Source organism: Giraffa tippelskirchi, chromosome 11 (assembly GCF_054371585.1).
Source record: "Giraffa tippelskirchi isolate mGirTip1 chromosome 11, T2T-mGirTip1v1.2.pri, whole genome shotgun sequence".
NCBI classification, from domain to species: Eukaryota; Metazoa; Chordata; class Mammalia; order Artiodactyla; family Giraffidae; genus Giraffa; species Giraffa tippelskirchi.
Genome location: NC_137285.1, coordinates 75,414,886 through 75,437,067, shown reverse-complemented (window position 1 = coordinate 75,437,067; position 22,182 = coordinate 75,414,886).

Genomic DNA, 22,182 nt, shown 5'->3' with positions numbered 1-22,182 from the left:
GCTCGCTCAGCAGGAGAGAGCTCGCGAGACTAGGCCTTTCTTGACTCGGGAAATGATGACCTGCTGGCAGCACTATGGGTCGGGCCTCTCAAGAGCCCCACGTTGCCTGCGCGCCGGAGGCATGAAAACGCTCTCTCTGGGGCTGCCTTTCCTCCCTCCAAGGAAGAGAGCCTACCAGGCCGCCTTGTGGCTGAAAGTCACATCGCGCTTGGAAGTGCTATTTGGGAAGACTGTTTTCAGGGGCAATGGCCGCAGGGTGCATGTGTATGCTTAGTGCTCCCACACTGCCGAGAACATCAAGGTTCCCTCCACACAGCTCTTCCCTCACGTTAGCTCTGCAGTAAAGAGCTCACGAAACTAGGCCTTTCTTGGCTCGGGAAGTGAGGACCTGTTTCAGTCCTCTTGTTCGGGCGTCTGCAGAGCCCAACACTTGCTGTGCGAGGGAGTCCTAAAAACAGTCTGTGGGTCTGCCTTTCCTCCCTCCAAGGAACACCTCCTGCTTTGCCGCCTTCAAGCTGAAAGTCACATTGTGCTGGGAAGTGCTACCTGGGAAGTCAGTTTGCAGGGGCAATGGCCGCTGGGTGCACGTGTATGCCTAGGGCTCCCACACTGCCCAGAACATCAAGGTTCCCTCCACACAGCTCTTCCCTCACGTTAGCTCGGCAGGAGAGAGATCGCAAAACTAGGCCGTTCTTGGCTCGGGAAGTGAGGACCTGTTTGCAGGCCTCTTGTACTGGCATCTGCAGAGCCCAACACCTGCTGTGCGAGCGAGGCCTAAAAACCTAGTCTTTGGGGCTGCCTTTCCTCCCTCCAATGAAGACAGGCTGCTCGGCCGCCTTCAAGCTGACAGTCACATTGTGCTGGGAAGTGCTACCTGGGAAGTCAGTTTGCAGGGGCCATGGCCGCTGGCTGCACGTTTACAGCTAGGCTTCCCACACCTCCTGGGAACATCAAGGCTCCCTCCACACAGCCCTTCCGTCACGTTTGCTCAGCAGGAGAGAGCTCGCGAAAGTAGGCCTTTCCTGGCTCGGGAAGTGAGGACCTGTTTGCAGGCCTCTTGTACTCGCGTCTGCCGAGCCCCACACTGGCTGTGCGAGGGAGGAATACAAACACAGTATCTGGGGCTGCCTTTCCTCCCTCCAAGTAAGACAGCCTGCTCGGCCGCTTTCAAGCTGACAGTCACATTGATCTGAGAAGTGCTAGTTCGGAAGTCAGTTTACAGGGCCAATGGCCGCTTGGTGCACGTGTAAGCCTAGGACTCCCACACTGCCCAGAACATCAACGCTCCCTCCACACAGCCCTTCCGTCACGCTTGCTCAGCAGGAGAGAGCTCGCGAAAGTAGGCCTTTCTTGACTCGGGAAGTGAGGACCTGTTTGCAGGCCTCTTGTATGGGCGTCTGCAGAGCCCCACACTGGCTGTGCGAGCGAGGCCTAAAAACCTAGTCTTTGGGGCTGCCTTTCCTCCCTCCAAGGAAGACAGGCTGCTCGGCCGCCTTCAAGCTGACAGTCACATTGTGCTGGGAAGTGCTACCTGGGAAGAAAGTTTGCAGGGGCCATGGCCGCTGGCTGCACGTTTACAGCTAGGCTTCCCACACTGCCCGGGAACATCAAGGCTCCCCCCAAACAGCTCTTCCGTCACGTTAGCTCTGCAGGAGAGAGCTCTCGAGACTAGGCCTTTCCTGGCTCGGGAAGTGAGGACCTGTCTGCAGGCCTCTTGTACTGGCGTCTGCAGCGCCCCACACTTGCTGTGCGAACGAGGCCTAAAAACCCAGTCTCTGGGGCTGCCTTTTCTCCGTCCAAGGAAGACCGTCTGCTCGGCCGCCTTCAAGCTGACAGTCACCTTGGGCTGGGAAGTGTTAGTTGGGAAGTCCGTTTTCAGGGACCATGGTCGCTGGCAGCACGTTTACAGCTAGGCCTCCCACACTGCCCGGGAACATCAAGGCTCCCTCCACACAGCTCTTCCGTCACGTTTGCTCTGCAGGAGAGAACTCGCGAGACTAGGCCTTTCTTGACTCGGGAAGTGAGGCCCTGCTCGCAGCCCTACGGGTCTGCCGCTCAAGAGCCCCACGTTACCTGCGCGCTGAAGGCATGAAAACACTCTCTCTGGGGCTGCCATTCCACCCTCCAAGGAAGACATCCTGCTCGGCCGCCTTCAAGCTGACAGTCACATTGGTCTGAGAAGTGCTATTTGGGAAGTCATTTTTCAGGGCCAATGGACGCTGGGTGCACGTGTATGCCTAGGGCTCCCACACTGCCCAGACATCAAGGTTCCCTCCACACAGCTCTTCCGTCACGTTAGCTCTCCAGGAGAGAGATCGGGAAACTAGGCCTTTCTTGGTTTGGAAAGTGAGGACCTGTTTGTAGGCCTCTTGTACTGGCGTCGGCAGAGCCCCACACTTGCTGTGCGAGGGAGGCATAAAAACACAGTCTCTGGGGCTGCCTTTCCTCCCTCCAAGGAAGACAACCTGCTCGGCCGCCTTCAAGCTGACAGTCACATTGGGCTGGGAAGTGCTACCTGGGAAGTCAGTTTGCAGGGGCCATGGCCCCGGCTGCATGTTTACAGCTAGGCCTCCCACACTTCCCGGGAACACCAAGGCTCCCTCGACACAGCTCTTCCAACAAGTTTGTTCTGCAGGAGAGAGCTCGCGAGACTAGGCCTTTCTTGGCTCGGGAAGTGAGGCCCTGCTGGAATCCCTATGGGTCGGGCAACTCAAGAGCCCCATGTTGCCAGCGTGCGGGAGGCATGAAAACGTTCTCTCTGGGGCTGCCTTTCCTCCCTCCAAGGAAGGCAGCCTGCTTGGCCGCCTTCAAGCTGACAGTCACATTGGCCTGAGAAATGCTAGTAGGGAAGTCAGTTTTCAGGGGCAATGGCCGCTGGGTGCACGTGTATGCCTAGGGCTCCCACACTGCCCAGAACATCAAGGTTCCCTCCACACAGCTCTTCCGTCACGTTAGCTCTCCAGGAGAGAGATCGGGAAACTAGGCCTTTCTTGGTTTGGAAAGTGAGGACCTGTTTGTAGGCCTCTTGTACTGGCGTCGGCAGAGCCCCACACTTGCTGTGCGAGGGAGGCATAAAAACACAGTCTCTGGGGCTGCCTTTCCTCCCTCCAAGGAAGACAGCCTGCTCGGCCGCCTTCAAGCTGACAGTCACATTTGGCTGGGAAGTGCTACCTGGGAAGTCAGTTTGCAGGGGCCATGGCCCCGGCTGCATGTTTACAGCTAGGCCTCCCACACTTCCCGGGAACACCAAGGCTCCCTCGACACAGCTCTTCCAACAAGTTTGTTCTGCAGGAGAGAGCTCGCGAGACTAGGCCTTTCTTGGCTCGGGAAGTGAGGCCCTGCTGGAATCCCTATGGGTCGGGCAACTCAAGAGCCCCACGTTGCCAGCGCGCGGGAGGGATGAAAACGTTCTCTCTGGGGCTGCCTTTCCTCCCTCCAAGGAAGGCAGCCTGCTTGGCCGCCTTCAAGCTGACAGTCACATTGGCCTGAGAAATGCTAGTAGGGAAGTCAGTTTTCAGGGGCAATGGCCGCTGGGTGCACGTGTATGCCTAGGGCTCCCACACTGCCCAGAACATCAAGGTTCCCTCCACACAGCCCTTCCGTCACGTTTGCTCAGCAGGAGAGAGCTCGCGAGACTATGCCTTTCTTGACTCGGAAATGAGGACCTGCTCTCAGCACTACGGGTTGGGCCTCTCAAGAGCCCCACGATGCCTGCATGCGGGGGGCATGAAAACGCTCTCTCAGGGGCTGCCTTTCCTCCCTCCAGGGAAGAGAGCCTACCCGGCCGCCTTCTGGCTGAAAGTCACATCGGGCTGGGAAGTGCTAGTTGGGAAGTCAGTTTTCACGGGCAATGGCCGCTGGGTGCACGTGTATGCCTAGGGCTCCCACACTGCCCAGAACATCAAGGTTCCCTCCACACAGCCCTTCTGTCACGTTTGCTCAGCAGGAGAGAGCTCGCGAAAGTGGGCCTTTCTTGGCTGGGGAAGTGAGGACATGTTTGCAGGCTTCTTGTACTGGCGTCTGCAGAGCCCCACACTTGCTGTGCGAGAGAGGCCTAAAAACCCAGTCTTTGGGGCTGCCTTTTTTCCCTCCAAGGAAGACAGCCTGCTCGGCCGCCTTCAAGCTGACAGTCACATTGTGCTGGGAAGTGCTACCTGGGAAGTCAGTTTGCAGGGGCCTTCGCCGCTGGCTGCACGTTTACAGCTAGGCTTCCCACACTGCCCGGGAACATCAAGCCTCCCTCCCCACAGCTCTTCAGTCACGTAAGCTCTTCAGGAGAGAGCTCGCAAAAGTAGGCCTTTCTTGGCTCGGGAAGTGAGGACCTGTTTGCAGTCCTCTTTTACGGGCGTCTGCAGAGCCCCACACTTGCTGTGCGAGCGAGGCGTAAAAACCCAATCTCTGGGGCTTCCTTTCCTCCCTCCAAGGATGACAGCCTGCTCGGCCGCCTTCAATCTGACTGTCACCTTGGGCTGGGAATTGCTACCTGGGAAGTCAGTTTTCAGGGGCCATCGCCGCTGGCTGCACGTTTACAGCTAGGCTTCCCACACTGCCCGGGAACATCAAGGCTCCCTCCACACAGCCCTTCCGTCACGTTTGCTCAGCAGGAGAGAGCTCGCGAAAGTAGGCCTTTCCTGGCTCGGGAAGTGAGGACCTGTTTGCAGGCCTCTTGTACTCGCGTCTGCCGAGCCCCACACTTGCTGTGTGAGGGAGGCATACAAACACAATATCTGGGGCTGCCTTTCCTCCCTCCAAGGAAGGCAGCCTGCTTGGCCGCCTTCAAGCTGACAGTCACATTGGCCTGAGAAATGCTAGTAGCGAAGTCAGTTTTCAGGGGCAATGGCCGCTGGGTGCACGTGTATGCCTGGGGCTCCCACACTGCCCAGAACATCAAGGTTCCCTCCAAACAGCCCTTCTGTCACGTTTGCTCAGCAGGAGAGAGCTCGCAAAAGTAGGCCTTTCTTGGCTCGGGAAGTGAGGACCTGTTTGCAGTCCTCTTGTACTGGCGTCTGCAGAGCTCCACACTTGCTGTGCGAACGAGGCCTAAAAACCCAGTCTCTGGGGCTGCATTTTCTCCGTCCAAGGAAGACCGTCTGCTCGGCCGCCTTCAAGCTGACAGTCACCTTGGGCTGGGAAGTGTTAGTTGGGAAGTCCGTTTTCAGGGACCATGGTCGCTGGCAGCACGTTTACAGCTAGGCCTCCCACACTGCCCGGGAACATCAAGGCTCCCTCCACACAGCTCTTCCGTCACGTGTGCTCTGCAGGAGGGAGCTCGCGAGACTAGGCCTTTCTTGACTCGGGAAGTGAGGCGCTGCTCGCAGCCCTATGGGTGGGGCCTCTCAAGAGCACCACGTTGCCTGCACGCTGAAGGCATGAAAACACTCTCTCTGGGGATGCCATTACTCCCTCCAAGGAAGAGAGCCTACCCGTCCTCCTTCTGGCTGAAAGTCACATCGGGCTGGGAATTGCTAGTTGGGAAGTCAGTTTTCACGGGCAATGGCCGCTGGGTGCACGTGTATGCCTGGGGCTCCCACACTGCCCAGAACATCAAGGTTCCCTCCACACAGCTCTTCCCTCACGTTAGCTCTGCAGTAAAGAGCTCACGAAAGTAGGCCTTTCTTGGCTCGGGAAGTGAGGACCTGGTTGCAGTCCTCTTGTACGGGCGTCTGCAGAGCCCAACACTTGCTGTGCGAGGGAGGCCTAAAAACGCAGTCTGTGGGTCTGCCTTTCCTCCCTCCAAGGAACACCGCCTGCTTTGCCGCCGTCAAGCTGAAAGTCACATTGTGCTGGGAAGTGCTACCTGGGAAGTCAGTTTGCAGGGGCAATGGCCGCTGGGTGCACGTGTATGCCTAGGGCTCCCACACTGCCCAGAACATCAAGGTTCCCTCCACACAGCTCTTCCCTCACGTTAGCTCTGCAGGAGAGAGATCGCGAAACTAGGCCTTTCTTGGCTCGGGAAGTGAGGACCTGTTTGCAGGGCTCTTGTACTGGCGTCTGCAGCGCCCCACCCTTGCTGTGCGAACGAGGCCTAAAAACCCAGTCTCTGGGGCTGCCTTTTCTCCGTCCAAGGTAGACCGTCTGCTCGGCCGCCTTCAAGCTGGCAGTCACCTTGGGCTGGGAAGTGTTAGTTGGGAAGTCAGTTTTCAGGGACCATGGTCGCTGGCAGCACGTTTACAGCTAGGCCTCCCACACTGCCCGGGAACATCAAGGCTCCCTCCACACAGCTCTTCCGTCACGTTTGCTCTGCAGGAGAGAACTCGCGAGACTAGGCCTTTCTTGACTCGGGAAGTGAGGCCCTGCTCGCAGCCCTACGGGTCGTGCCTCTCAAGAGCCCCACGTTACCTGCGCGCTGAAGGCATGAAAACACTCTCTCTGGGGCTGCCATTCCACCCTCCAAGGAAGACATCCTGCTCGGCCGCCTTCAAGCTGACAGTCACATTGGTCTGAGAAGTGCTATTTGGGAAGTCATTTTTCAGGGCCAATGGACGCTGGGTGCACGTGTATGCCTAGGGCTCCCACACTGCCCAGAACATCAAGGTTCCCTCCACACAGCTCTTCCGTCACGTTAGCTCTCCAGGAGAGAGATCGGGAAACTAGGCCTTTCTTGGTTTGGAAAGTGAGGACCTGTTTGTAGGCCTCTTGTACTGGCGTCGGCAGAGCCCCACACTTGCTGTGCGAGGGAGGCATAAAAACACAGTCTCTGGGGCTGCCTTTCCTCCCTCCAAGGAAGACAACCTGCTCGGCCGCCTTCAAGCTGACAGTCACATTGTGGTGGGAAGTGCTTCCTGGGAAGTCAGTTTGCAGGGGCCATGGCCCCGGCTGCATGTTTACAGCTAGGCCTCCCACACTTCCCGGGAACACCAAGGCTCCCTCGACACAGCTCTTCCAACAAGTTTGTTCTGCAGGAGAGAGCTCGCGAGACTAGGCCTTTCTTGGCTCGGGAAGTGAGGCCCTGCTGGAATCCCTATGGGTCGGGCAACTCAAGAGCCCCACGTTGCCAGCGCGCGGGAGGCATGAAAACGTTCTCTCTGGGGCTGCCTTTCCTCCCTCCAAGGAAGGCAGCCTACTTGGCCGCCTTCAAGCTGACAGTCACATTGGCCTGAGAAATGCTAGTAGGGAAGTCAGTTTTCAGGGGCAATGGCCGCTGGGTGCACGTGTATGCCTAGGGCTCCCACACTGCCCAGAACATCAAGGTTCCCTCCACACAGCCCTTCCGTCACGTTTGCTCAGCAGGAGAGAGCTCGCGAGACTATGCCTTTCTTGACTCGGAAATGAGGACCTGCTCTCAGCACTATGGGTCGGGCCTCTCAAGAGCCCCACGATGCCTGCATGCGGGGGGCATGAAAACGCTCTCTCAGGGGCTGCCTTTCCTCCCTCCAAGGAAGAGAGCCTACCCGGCCGCCTTCTGCCTGAAAGTCACATCGGGCTGGGAAGTGCTAGTTGGGAAGTCAGTTTTCACGGGCAATGGCCGCTGGGTGCACGTGTATGCCTAGGGCTCCCACACTGCCCAGAACATCAAGGTTCCCTCCACACAGCCCTTCTGTCACGTTTGCTCAGCAGGAGAGAGCTCGCGAAAGTGGGCCTTTCTTGGCTGGGGAAGTGAGGACCTGTTTGCAGGCTTCTTGTACTGGCGTCTGCAGAGCCCCACACTTGCTGTGCGAGAGAGGCCTAAAAACCCAGTCTTTGGGGCTGCCTTTTCTCCCTCCAAGGAAGACAGCCTGCTCGGCCGCCTTCAAGCTGACAGTCACATTGTGCTGGGAAGTGCTACCTGGGAAGTCAATTTGCAGGGGCCATCGCCGCTGGCTGCACGTTTACAGCTAGGCTTCCCACACTGCCCGGGAACATCAAGCCTCCCTCCCCACAGCTCTTCCGTCATGTAAGCTCTGCAGGAGAGAGCTCGCAAAAGTAGGCCTTTCTTGGCTCGGGAAGTGAGGACCTGTTTGCAGTCCTCTTTTACGGGCGTCTGCAGAGCCCCACACTTGCTGTGCGAGCGAGGCCTAAAAACCCAATCTCTGGGCCTGCCTTTCCTCCCTCCAAGGAAGACCGCCTGCTTGGCCGCCTTCAAGCTGACAGTCACCTTGGGCTGGGAAGTGCTATTTGCGAAGTCAGTTTTAAGGGGCCATTGCTGCTGGCTGCACGTTTACAGCTAGGCCTCCCACATTGCCCGGGAACATCAAGGCTCCCTCCTCACAGCCCTTCCGTCACGCTCGCTCAGCAGGAGAGAGCTCGCGAGACTAGGCCTTTCTTGACTCGGGAAATGATGACCTGCTGGCAGCACTATGGGTCGGGCCTCTCAAGAGCCCCACGTTGCCTGCGCGCCGGAGGCATGAAAACGCTCTCTCTGGGGCTGCCTTTCCTCCCTCCAAGGAAGAGAGCCTACCAGGCCGCCTTGTGGCTGAAAGTCACATCGCGCTTGGAAGTGCTATTTGGGAAGACTGTTTTCAGGGGCAATGGCCGCAGGGTGCATGTGTATGCTTAGTGCTCCCACACTGCCGAGAACATCAAGGTTCCCTCCACACAGCTCTTCCCTCACGTTAGCTCTGCAGTAAAGAGCTCACGAAACTAGGCCTTTCTTGGCTCGGGAAGTGAGGACCTGTTTCAGTCCTCTTGTTCGGGCGTCTGCAGAGCCCAACACTTGCTGTGCGAGGGAGTCCTAAAAACAGTCTGTGGGTCTGCCTTTCCTCCCTCCAAGGAACACCTCCTGCTTTGCCGCCTTCAAGTTGAAAGTCACATTGTGCTGGGAAGTGCTACCTGGGAAGTCAGTTTGCAGGGGCAATGGCCGCTGGGTGCACGTGTATGCCTAGGGCTCCCACACTGCCCAGAACATCAAGGTTCCCTCCACACAGCTCTTCCCTCACGTTAGCTCGGCAGGAGAGAGATCGCAAAACTAGGCCGTTCTTGGCTCGGGAAGTGAGGACCTGTTTGCAGGCCTCTTGTACTGGCATCTGCAGAGCCCAACACCTGCTGTGCGAGCGAGGCCTAAAAACCTAGTCTTTGGGGCTGCCTTTCCTCCCTCCAATGAAGACAGGCTGCTCGGCCGCCTTCAAGCTGACAGTCACATTGTGCTGGGAAGTGCTACCTGGGAAGTCAGTTTGCAGGGGCCATGGCCGCTGGCTGCACGTTTACAGCTAGGCTTCCCACACCTCCTGGGAACATCAAGGCTCCCTCCACACAGCCCTTCCGTCACGTTTGCTCAGCAGGAGAGAGCTCGCGAAAGTAGGCCTTTCCTGGCTCGGGAAGTGAGGACCTGTTTGCAGGCCTCTTGTACTCGCGTCTGCCGAGCCCCACACTGGCTGTGCGAGGGAGGAATACAAACACAGTATCTGGGGCTGCCTTTCCTCCCTCCAAGTAAGACAGCCTGCTCGGCCGCTTTCAAGCTGACAGTCACATTGATCTGAGAAGTGCTAGTTCGGAAGTCAGTTTACAGGGCCAATGGCCGCTTGGTGCACGTGTAAGCCTAGGACTCCCACACTGCCCAGAACATCAACGCTCCCTCCACACAGCCCTTCCGTCACGCTTGCTCAGCAGGAGAGAGCTCGCGAAAGTAGGCCTTTATTGACTCGGGAAGTGAGGACCTGTTTGCAGGCCTCTTGTATGGGCGTCTGCAGAGCCCCACACTGGCTGTGCGAGCGAGGCTTAAAAACCTAGTCTTTGGGGCTGCCTTTCCTCCCTCCAAGGAAGACAGGCTGCTCGGCCGCCTTCAAGCTGACAGTCACATTGTGCTGGGAAGTGCTACCTGGGAAGAAAGTTTGCAGGGGCCATGGCCGCTGGCTGCACGTTTACAGCTAGGCTTCCCACACTGCCCGGGAACATCAAGGCTCCCCCCAAACAGCTCTTCCGTCACGTTAGCTCTGCAGGAGAGAGCTCTCGAGACTAGGCCTTTCCTGGCTCGGGAAGTGAGGACCTGTCTGCAGGCCTCTTGTACTGGCGTCTGCAGCGCCCCACACTTGCTGTGCGAACGAGGCCTAAAAACCCAGTCTCTGGGGCTGCCTTTTCTCCGTCCAAGGAAGACCGTCTGCTCGGCCGCCTTCAAGCTGACAGTCACCTTGGGCTGGGAAGTGTTAGTTGGGAAGTCCGTTTTCAGGGACCATGGTCGCTGGCAGCACGTTTACAGCTAGGCCTCCCACACTGCCCGGGAACATCAAGGCTCCCTCCACACAGCTCTTCCGTCACGTTTGCTCTGCAGGAGAGAACTCGCGAGACTAGGCCTTTCTTGACTCGGGAAGTGAGGCCCTGCTCGCAGCCCTACGGGTCTGCCGCTCAAGAGCCCCACGTTACCTGCGCGCTGAAGGCATGAAAACACTCTCTCTGGGGCTGCCATTCCACCCTCCAAGGAAGACATCCTGCTCGGCCGCCTTCAAGCTGACAGTCACATTGGTCTGAGAAGTGCTATTTGGGAAGTCATTTTTCAGGGCCAATGGACGCTGGGTGCACGTGTATGCCTAGGGCTCCCACACTGCCCAGAACATCAAGGTTCCCTCCACACAGCTCTTCCGTCACGTTAGCTCTCCAGGAGAGAGATCGGGAAACTAGGCCTTTCTTGGTTTGGAAAGTGAGGACCTGTTTGTAGGCCTCTTGTACTGGCGTCGGCAGAGCCCCACACTTGCTGTGCGAGGGAGGCATAAAAACACAGTCTCTGGGGCTGCCTTTCCTCCCTCCAAGGAAGACAACCTGCTCGGCCGCCTTCAAGCTGACAGTCACATTGTGGTGGGAAGTGCTTCCTGGGAAGTCAGTTTGCAGGGGCCATGGCCCCGGCTGCATGTTTACAGCTAGGCCTCCCACACTTCCCGGGAACACCAAGGCTCCCTCGACACAGCTCTTCCAACAAGTTTGTTCTGCAGGAGAGAGCTCGCGAGACTAGGCCTTTCTTGGCTCGGGAAGTGAGGCCCTGCTGGAATCCCTATGGGTCGGGCAACTCAAGAGCCCCATGTTGCCAGCGTGCGGGAGGCATGAAAACGTTCTCTCTGGGGCTGCCTTTCCTCCCTCCAAGGAAGGCAGCCTGCTTGGCCGCCTTCAAGCTGACAGTCACATTGGCCTGAGAAATGCTAGTAGGGAAGTCAGTTTTCAGGGGCAATGGCCGCTGGGTGCACGTGTATGCCTAGGGCTCCCACACTGCCCAGAACATCAAGGTTCCCTCCACACAGCTCTTCCGTCACGTTAGCTCTCCAGGAGAGAGATCGGGAAACTAGGCCTTTCTTGGTTTGGAAAGTGAGGACCTGTTTGTAGGCCTCTTGTACTGGCGTCGGCAGAGCCCCACACTTGCTGTGCGAGGGAGGCATAAAAACACAGTCTCTGGGGCTGCCTTTCCTCCCTCCAAGGAAGACGGCCTGCTCGGCCGCCTTCAAGCTGACAGTCACATTGGGCTGGGAAGTGCTACCTGGGAAGTCAGTTTGCAGGGGCCATGGCCCCGGCTGCATGTTTACAGCTAGGCCTCCCACACTTCCCGGGAACACCAAGGCTCCCTCGACACAGCTCTTCCAACAAGTTTGTTCTGCAGGAGAGAGCTCGCGAGACTAGGCCTTTCTTGGCTCGGGAAGTGAGGCCCTGCTGGAATCCCTATGGGTCGGGCAACTCAAGAGCCCCACGTTGCCAGCGCGCGGGAGGGATGAAAACGTTCTCTCTGGGGCTGCCTTTCCTCCCTCCAAGGAAGGCAGCCTGCTTGGCCGCCTTCAAGCTGACAGTCACATTGGCCTGAGAAATGCTAGTAGGGAAGTCAGTTTTCAGGGGCAATGGCCGCTGGGTGCACGTGTATGCCTAGGGCTCCCACACTGCCCAGAACATCAAGGTTCCCTCCACACAGCCCTTCCGTCACGTTTGCTCAGCAGGAGAGAGCTCGCGAGACTATGCCTTTCTTGACTCGGAAATGAGGACCTGCTCTCAGCACTACGGGTTGGGCCTCTCAAGAGCCCCACGATGCCTGCATGCGGGGGGCATGAAAACGCTCTCTCAGGGGCTGCCTTTCCTCCCTCCAGGGAAGAGAGCCTACCCGGCCGCCTTCTGGCTGAAAGTCACATCGGGCTGGGAATTGCTAGTTGGGAAGTCAGTTTTCACGGGCAATGGCCGCTGCGTGCACGTGTATGCCTAGGGCTCCCACACTGCCCAGAACATCAAGGTTCCCTCCACACAGCCCTTCTGTCACGTTTGCTCAGCAGGAGAGAGCTCGCGAAAGTGGGCCTTTCTTGGCTGGGGAAGTGAGGACCTGTTTGCAGGCTTCTTGTACTGGCGTCTGCAGAGCCCCACACTTGCTGTGCGAGCGAGGCGTAAAAACCCAATCTCTGGGGCTTCCTTTCCTCCCTCCAAGGATGACAGCCTGCTCGGCCGCCTTCAATCTGACTGTCACCCTGGGCTGGGAATTGCTACCTGGGAAGTCAGTTTTCAGGGGCCATCGCCGCTGGCTGCACGTTTACAGCTAGGCTTCCCACACTGCCCGGGAACATCAAGGCTCCCTCCACACAGCCCTTCCGTCACGTTTGCTCAGCAGGAGAGAGCTCGCGAAAGTAGGCCTTTCCTGGCTCGGGAAGTGAGGACCTGTTTGCAGGCCTCTTGTACTCGCGTCTGCCGAGCCCCACACTTGCTGTGCGAGGGAGGCATACAAACACAATATCTGGGGCTGCCTTTCCTCCCTGCAAGGAAGGCAGCCTGCTTGGCCGCCTTCAAGCTGACAGTCACATTGGCCTGAGAAATGCTAGTAGGGAAGTCAGTTTTCAGGGGCAATGGCCGCTGGGTGCACGTGTATGCCTAGGGCTCCCACACTGCCCAGAACATCAAGGTTCCCTCCACACAGCCCTTCCGTCACGTTTGCTCAGCAGGAGAGAGCTCGCGAGACTATGCCTTTCTTGACTCGGAAATGAGGACCTGCTCTCAGCACTATGGGTCGGGCCTCTCAAGAGCCCCACGATGCCTGCATGCGGGGGGCATGAAAACGCTCTCTCAGGGGCTGCCTTTCCTCCCTCCAAGGAAGAGAGCCTACCCGGCCGCCTTCTGGCTGAAAGTCACATCGGGCTGGGAAGTGCTACCTGGGAAGTCAGTTTGCAGGGGCAATGGCCGCTGGGTGCACGTGTATGCCTAGGGCTCCCACACTGCCCAGAACATCAAGGTTCCCTCCACACAGCTCTTCCCTCACGTTAGCTCGGCAGGAGAGAGATCGCGAAACTAGGCCGTTCTTGGCTTGGGAAGTGAGGACCTGTTTGCAGGCCTCTTGTACTGGCATCTGCAGAGCCCAACACCTGCTGTGCGAGCGAGGCCTAAAAACCTAGTCTTTGGGGCTGCCTTTCCTCCTTGCAAGGAAGACAGGCTGCTCGGCCGCCTTTAAGCTGACAGTCACATTGTGCTGGGAAGTGCTACCTGGGAAGAAAGTTTGCAGGGGCCATGGCCGCTGGCTGCACGTTTACAGCTAGGCTTCCCACACTGCCCGGGAACATCAAGGCTCCCCCCAAACAGCTCTTCCGTCACGTTAGCTCTGCAGGAGAGAGCTCTCGAGACTAGGCCTTTCCTGGCTCGGGAAGTGAGGACCTGTTTTGCAGGCCTCTTGTACTGGCGTCTGCAGCGCCCCACACTTGCTGTGCGAACGAGGCCTAAAAACCCAGTCTCTGGGGCTGCCTTTTCTCCCTCCAAGGAAGACAGCCTGCTCGGCCGCCTTCAAGCTGACAGTCACATTGTGCTGGGAAGTGCTACCTGGGAAGTCAGTTTGCAGGGGCCATCGCCGCTGGCTGCACGTGTACAGCTAGGCTTCCCACACTGCCCGGGAACATCAAGGCTCCCTCCACACAGCCCTTCCGTCACGTTTGCTCAGCAGGAGAGAGCTCGCGAAAGTAGGCCTTTCCTGGCTCAGGAAGTGAGGACCTGTTTGCAGGCCTCTTGTACTCGCGTCTGCCGAGCCCCACACTTGCTGTGCGAGGGAGGCATACAAACACAGTATCTGGGGCTGCCTTTCCTCCCTCCAAGTAAGACAGCCTGCTCGGCCGCTTTCAAGCTGACAGTCACATTGATCTGAGAAGTGCTAGTTCGGAAGTCAGTTTACAGGGCCAATGGCCGCTTGGTGCACGTGTAAGCCTAGGACTCCCACACTGCCCAGAACATCAACGCTCCCTCCACACAGCCCTTCCGTCACGCTTGCTCAGCAGGAGAGAGCTCGCGAAAGTAGGCCTTTCTTGACTAGGGAAGTGAGGACCTGTTTGCAGGCCTCTTGTATGGGCGTCTGCAGAGCCCCACACTGGCTGTGCGAGCGAGGCCTAAAAACCTAGTCTTTGGGGCTGCCTTTCCTCCCTCCAAGGAAGACAGGCTGCTCGGCCGCCTTCAAGCTGACAGTCACATTGTGCTGGGAAGTGCTACCTGGGAAGAAAGTTTGCAGGGGCCATGGCCGCTGGCTGCACGTTTACAGCTAGGCTTCCCACACTGCCCGGGAACATCAAGGCTCCCCCCAAACAGCTCTTCCGTCACGTTAGCTCTGCAGGAGAGAGCTCTCGAGACTAGGCCTTTCCTGGCTCGGGAAGTGAGGACCTGTCTGCAGGCCTCTTGTACTGGCGTCTGCAGCGCCCCACACTTGCTGTGCGAACGAGGCCTAAAAACCCAGTCTCTGGGGCTGCCTTTTCTCCGTCCAAGGAAGACCGTCTGCTCGGCCGCCTTCAAGCTGACAGTCACATTGTGCTGGGAAGTGCTACCTGGGAAGAAAGTTTGCAGGGGCCATGGCCGCTGGCTGCACGTTTACAGCTAGGCTTCCCACACTGCCCGGGAACATCAAGGCTCCCCCCAAACAGCTCTTCCGTCACGTTAGCTCTGCAGGAGAGAGCTCTCGAGACTAGGCCTTTCCTGGCTCGGGAAGTGAGGACCTGTTTTGCAGGCCTCTTGTACTGGCGTCTGCAGCGCCCCACACTTGCTGTGCGAACGAGGCCTAAAAACCCAGTCTCTGGGGCTGCCTTTTCTCCCTCCAAGGAAGACAGCCTGCTCGGCCGCCTTCAAGCTGACAGTCACATTGTGCTGGGAAGTGCTACCTGGGAAGTCAGTTTGCAGGGGCCATCGCCGCTGGCTGCACGTGTACAGCTAGGCTTCCCACACTGCCCGGGAACATCAAGGCTCCCTCCACACAGCCCTTCCGTCACGTTTGCTCAGCAGGAGAGAGCTCGCGAAAGTAGGCCTTTCCTGGCTCAGGAAGTGAGGACCTGTTTGCAGGCCTCTTGTACTCGCGTCTGCCGAGCCCCACACTTGCTGTGCGAGGGAGGCATACAAACACAGTATCTGGGGCTGCCTTTCCTCCCTCCAAGTAAGACAGCCTGCTCGGCCGCTTTCAAGCTGACAGTCACATTGATCTGAGAAGTGCTAGTTCGGAAGTCAGTTTACAGGGCCAATGGCCGCTTGGTGCACGTGTAAGCCTAGGACTCCCACACTGCCCAGAACATCAACGCTCCCTCCACACAGCCCTTCCGTCACGCTTGCTCAGCAGGAGAGAGCTCGCGAAAGTAGGCCTTTCTTGACTCGGGAAGTGAGGACCTGTTTGCAGGCCTCTTGTATGGGCGTCTGCAGAGCCCCACACTGGCTGTGCGAGCGAGGCCTAAAAACCTAGTCTTTGGGGCTGCCTTTCCTCCCTCCAAGGAAGACAGGCTGCTCGGCCGCCTTCAAGCTGACAGTCACATTGTGCTGGGAAGTGCTACCTGGGAAGAAAGTTTGCAGGGGCCATGGCCGCTGGCTGCACGTTTACAGCTAGGCTTCCCACACTGCCCGGGAACATCAAGGCTCCCCCCAAACAGCTCTTCCGTCACGTTAGCTCTGCAGGAGAGAGCTCTCGAGACTAGGCCTTTCCTGGCTCGGGAAGTGAGGACCTGTCTGCAGGCCTCTTGTACTGGCGTCTGCAGCGCCCCACACTTGCTGTGCGAACGAGGCCTAAAAACCCAGTCTCTGGGGCTGCCTTTTCTCCGTCCAAGGAAGACCGTCTGCTCGGCCGCCTTCAAGCTGACAGTCACCTTGGGCTGGGAAGTGTTAGTTGGGAAGTCCGTTTTCAGGGACCATGGTCGCTGGCAGCACGTTTACAGCTAGGCCTCCCACACTGCCCGGGAACATCAAGGCTCCCTCCACACAGCTCTTCCGTCACGTTTGCTCTGCAGGAGAGAACTCGCGAGACTAGGCCTTTCTTGACTCGGGAAGTGAGGCCCTGCTCGCAGCCCTACGGGTCTGCCGCTCAAGAGCCCCACGTTACCTGCGCGCTGAAGGCATGAAAACACTCTCTCTGGGGCTGCCATTCCACCCTCCAAGGAAGACATCCTGCTCGGCCACCTTCAAGCTGACAGTCACATTGGTCTGAGAAGTGCTATTTGGGAAGTCATTTTTCAGGGCCAATGGACGCTGGGTGCACGTGTATGCCTAGGGCTCCCACACTGCCCAGACATCAAGGTTCCCTCCACACAGCTCTTCCGTCACGTTAGCTCTCCAGGAGAGAGATCGGGAAACTAGGCCTTTCTTGGTTTGGAAAGTGAGGACCTGTTTGTAGGCCTCTTGTACTGGCGTCGGCAGAGCCCCACACTTGCTGTGCGAGGGAGGCATAAAAACACAGTCTCTGGGGCTGCCTTTCCTCCCTCCAAGGAAGACAACCTGCTCGGCCGCCTTCAAGCTGACAGTCACATTGGGCTGGGAAGTGCTACCTGGGAAGTCAGTTTGCAGGGGCCATGGCCCCGGCTGCATGTTTACAGCTAGGCCTCCCACACTTCCCGGGAACACCAAGGCTCCCTCGACACAGCTCTTCCAACAAGTTTGTTCTGCAGGAGAGAGCTCGCGAGACTAGGCCTTTCTTGGCTCGGGAAGTGAGGCCCTGCTGGAATCCCTATGGGTCGGGCAACTCAAGAGCCCCATGTTGCCAGCGTGCGGGAGGCATGAAAACGTTCTCTCTGGGGCTGCCTTTCCTCCCTCCAAGGAAGGCAGCCTGCTTGGCCGCCTTCAAGCTGACAGTCACATTGGCCTGAGAAATGCTAGTAGGGAAGTCAGTTTTCAGGGGCAATGGCCGCTGGGTGCACGTGTATGCCTAGGGCTCCCACACTGCCCAGAACATCAAGGTTCCCTCCACACAGCTCTTCCGTCACGTTAGCTCTCCAGGAGAGAGATCGGGAAACTAGGCCTTTCTTGGTTTGGAAAGTGAGGACCTGTTTGTAGGCCTCTTGTACTGGCGTCGGCAGAGCCCCACACTTGCTGTGCGAGGGAGGCATAAAAACACAGTCTCTGGGGCTGCCTTTCCTCCCTCCAAGGAAGACGGCCTGCTCGGCCGCCTTCAAGCTGACAGTCACATTGGGCTGGGAAGTGCTACCTGGGAAGTCAGTTTGCAGGGGCCATGGCCCCGGCTGCATGTTTACAGCTAGGCCTCCCACACTTCCCGGGAACACCAAGGCTCCCTCGACACAGCTCTTCCAACAAGTTTGTTCTGCAGGAGAGAGCTCGCGAGACTAGGCCTTTCTTGGCTCGGGAAGTGAGGCCCTGCTGGAATCCCTATGGGTCGGGCAACTCAAGAGCCCCACGTTGCCAGCGCGCGGGAGGGATGAAAACGTTCTCTCTGGGGCTGCCTTTCCTCCCTCCAAGGAAGGCAGCCTGCTTGGCCGCCTTCAAGCTGACAGTCACATTGGCCTGAGAAATGCTAGTAGGGAAGTCAGTTTTCAGGGGCAATGGCCGCTGGGTGCACGTGTATGCCTAGGGCTCCCACACTGCCCAGAACATCAAGGTTCCCTCCACACAGCCCTTCCGTCACGTTTGCTCAGCAGGAGAGAGCTCGCGAGACTATGCCTTTCTTGACTCGGAAATGAGGACCTGCTCTCAGCACTACGGGTTGGGCCTCTCAAGAGCCCCACGATGCCTGCATGCGGGGGGCATGAAAACGCTCTCTCAGGGGCTGCCTTTCCTCCCTCCAGGGAAGAGAGCCTACCCGGCCGCCTTCTGGCTGAAAGTCACATCGGGCTGGGAAGTGCTAGTTGGGAAGTCAGTTTTCACGGGCAATGGCCGCTGCGTGCACGTGTATGCCTAGGGCTCCCACACTGCCCAGAACATCAAGGTTCCCTCCACACAGCCCTTCTGTCACGTTTGCTCAGCAGGAGAGAGCTCGCGAAAGTGGGCCTTTCTTGGCTGGGGAAGTGAGGACCTGTTTGCAGGCTTCTTGTACTGGCGTCTGCAGAGCCCCACACTTGCTGTGCGAGCGAGGCGTAAAAACCCAATCTCTGGGGCTTCCTTTCCTCCCTCCAAGGATGACAGCCTGCTCGGCCGCCTTCAATCTGACTGTCACCCTGGGCTGGGAATTGGTACCTGGGAAGTCAGTTTTCAGGGGCCATCGCCGCTGGCTGCACGTTTACAGCTAGGCTTCCCACACTGCCCGGGAACATCAAGGCTCCCTCCACACAGCCCTTCCGTCACGTTTGCTCAGCAGGAGAGAGCTCGCGAAAGTAGGCCTTTCCTGGCTCGGGAAGTGAGGACCTGTTTGCAGGCCTCTTGTACTCGCGTCTGCCGAGCCCCACACTTGCTGTGCGAGGGAGGCATACAAACACAATATCTGGGGCTGCCTTTCCTCCCTGCAAGGAAGGCAGCCTGCTTGGCCGCCTTCAAGCTGACAGTCACATTGGCCTGAGAAATGCTAGTAGGGAAGTCAGTTTTCAGGGGCAATGGCCGCTGGGTGCACGTGTATGCCTAGGGCTCCCACACTGCCCAGAACATCAAGGTTCCCTCCACACAGCCCTTCCGTCACGTTTGCTCAGCAGGAGAGAGCTCGCGAGACTATGCCTTTCTTGACTCGGAAATGAGGACCTGCTCTCAGCACTATGGGTCGGGCCTCTCAAGAGCCCCACGATGCCTGCATGCGGGGGGCATGAAAACGCTCTCTCAGGGGCTGCCTTTCCTCCCTCCAAGGAAGAGAGCCTACCCGGCCGCCTTCTGGCTGAAAGTCACATCGGGCTGGGAAGTGCTACCTGGGAAGTCAGTTTGCAGGGGCAATGGCCGCTGGGTGCACGTGTATGCCTAGGGCTCCCACACTGCCCAGAACATCAAGGTTCCCTCCACACAGCTCTTCCCTCACGTTAGCTCGGCAGGAGAGAGATCGCGAAACTAGGCCGTTCTTGGCTTGGGAAGTGAGGACCTGTTTGCAGGCCTCTTGTACTGGCATCTGCAGAGCCCAACACCTGCTGTGCGAGCGAGGCCTAAAAACCTAGTCTTTGGGGCTGCCTTTCCTCCTTGCAAGGAAGACAGGCTGCTCGGCCGCCTTTAAGCTGACAGTCACATTGTGCTGGGAAGTGCTACCTGGGAAGAAAGTTTGCAGGGGCCATGGCCGCTGGCTGCACGTTTACAGCTAGGCTTCCCACACTGCCCGGGAACATCAAGGCTCCCCCCAAACAGCTCTTCCGTCACGTTAGCTCTGCAGGAGAGAGCTCTCGAGACTAGGCCTTTCCTGGCTCGGGAAGTGAGGACCTGTTTTGCAGGCCTCTTGTACTGGCGTCTGCAGCGCCCCACACTTGCTGTGCGAACGAGGCCTAAAAACCCAGTCTCTGGGGCTGCCTTTTCTCCCTCCAAGGAAGACAGCCTGCTCGGCCGCCTTCAAGCTGACAGTCACATTGTGCTGGGAAGTGCTACCTGGGAAGTCAGTTTGCAGGGGCCATCGCCGCTGGCTGCACGTGTACAGCTAGGCTTCCCACACTGCCCGGGAACATCAAGGCTCCCTCCACACAGCCCTTCCGTCACGTTTGCTCAGCAGGAGAGAGCTCGCGAAAGTAGGCCTTTCCTGGCTCAGGAAGTGAGGACCTGTTTGCAGGCCTCTTGTACTCGCGTCTGCCGAGCCCCACACTTGCTGTGCGAGGGAGGCATACAAACACAGTATCTGGGGCTGCCTTTCCTCCCTCCAAGTAAGACAGCCTGCTCGGCCGCTTTCAAGCTGACAGTCACATTGATCTGAGAAGTGCTAGTTCGGAAGTCAGTTTACAGGGCCAATGGCCGCTTGGTGCACGTGTAAGCCTAGGACTCCCACACTGCCCAGAACATCAACGCTCCCTCCACACAGCCCTTCCGTCACGCTTGCTCAGCAGGAGAGAGCTCGCGAAAGTAGGCCTTTCTTGACTCGGGAAGTGAGGACCTGTTTGCAGGCCTCTTGTATGGGCGTCTGCAGAGCCCCACACTGGCTGTGCGAGCGAGGCCTAAAAACCTAGTCTTTGGGGCTGCCTTTCCTCCCTCCAAGGAAGACAGGCTGCTCGGCCGCCTTCAAGCTGACAGTCACATTGTGCTGGGAAGTGCTACCTGGGAAGAAAGTTTGCAGGGGCCATGGCCGCTGGCTGCACGTTTACAGCTAGGCTTCCCACACTGCCCGGGAACATCAAGGCTCCCCCCAAACAGCTCTTCCGTCACGTTAGCTCTGCAGGAGAGAGCTCTCGAGACTAGGCCTTTCCTGGCTCGGGAAGTGAGGACCTGTCTGCAGGCCTCTTGTACTGGCGTCTGCAGCGCCCCACACTTGCTGTGCGAACGAGGCCTAAAAACCCAGTCTCTGGGGCTGCCTTTTCTCCGTCCAAGGAAGACCGTCTGCTCGGCCGCCTTCAAGCTGACAGTCACCTTGGGCTGGGAAGTGTTAGTTGGGAAGTCCGTTTTCAGGGACCATGGTCGCTGGCAGCACGTTTACAGCTAGGCCTCCCACACTGCCCGGGAACATCAAGGCTCCCTCCACACAGCTCTTCCGTCACGTTTGCTCTGCAGGAGAGAACTCGCGAGACTAGGCCTTTCTTGACTCGGGAAGTGAGGCCCTGCTCGCAGCCCTACGGGTCTGCCGCTCAAGAGCCCCACGTTACCTGCGCGCTGAAGGCATGAAAACACTCTCTCTGGGGCTGCCATTCCACCCTCCAAGGAAGACATCCTGCTCGGCCGCCTTCAAGCTGACAGTCACATTGGTCTGAGAAGTGCTATTTGGGAAGTCATTTTTCAGGGCCAATGGACGCTGGGTGCACGTGTATGCCTAGGGCTCCCACACTGCCCAGACATCAAGGTTCCCTCCACACAGCTCTTCCGTCACGTTAGCTCTCCAGGAGAGAGATCGGGAAACTAGGCCTTTCTTGGTTTGGAAAGTGAGGACCTGTTTGTAGGCCTCTTGTACTGGCGTCGGCAGAGCCCCACACTTGCTGTGCGAGGGAGGCATAAAAACACAGTCTCTGGGGCTGCCTTTCCTCCCTCCAAGGAAGACAACCTGCTCGGCCGCCTTCAAGCTGACAGTCACATTGTGCTGGGAAGTGCTACCTGGGAAGTCAGTTTGCAGGGGCCTTCGCCGCTGGCTGCACGTTTACAGCTAGGCTTCCCACACTGCCCGGGAACATCAAGCCTCCCTCCCCACAGCTCTTCAGTCACGTAAGCTCTTCAGGAGAGAGCTCGCAAAAGTAGGCCTTTCTTGGCTCGGGAAGTGAGGACCTGTTTGCAGTCCTCTTTTACGGGCGTCTGCAGAGCCCCACACTTGCTGTGCGAGCGAGGCGTAAAAACCCAATCTCTGGGGCTTCCTTTCCTCCCTCCAAGGATGACAGCCTGCTCGGCCGCCTTCAATCTGACTGTCACCTTGGGCTGGGAATTGCTACCTGGGAAGTCAGTTTTCAGGGGCCATCGCCGCTGGCTGCACGTTTACAGCTAGGCTTCCCACACTGCCCGGGAACATCAAGGCTCCCTCCACACAGCCCTTCCGTCACGTTTGCTCAGCAGGAGAGAGCTCGCGAAAGTAGGCCTTTCCTGGCTCGGGAAGTGAGGACCTGTTTGCAGGCCTCTTGTACTCGCGTCTGCCGAGCCCCACACTTGCTGTGCGAGGGAGGCATACAAACACAATATCTGGGGCTGCCTTTCCTCCCTCCAAGGAAGGCAGCCTGCTTGGCCGCCTTCAAGCTGACAGTCACATTGGCCTGAGAAATGCTAGTAGCGAAGTCAGTTTTCAGGGGCAATGGCCGCTGGGTGCACGTGTATGCCTGGGGCTCCCACACTGCCCAGAACATCAAGGTTCCCTCCAAACAGCCCTTCTGTCACGTTTGCTCAGCAGGAGAGAGCTCGCAAAAGTAGGCCTTTCTTGGCTCGGGAAGTGAGGACCTGTTTGCAGTCCTCTTGTACTGGCGTCTGCAGAGCTCCACACTTGCTGTGCGAACGAGGCCTAAAAACCCAGTCTCTGGGGCTGCATTTTCTCCGTCCAAGGAAGACCGTCTGCTCGGCCGCCTTCAAGCTGAC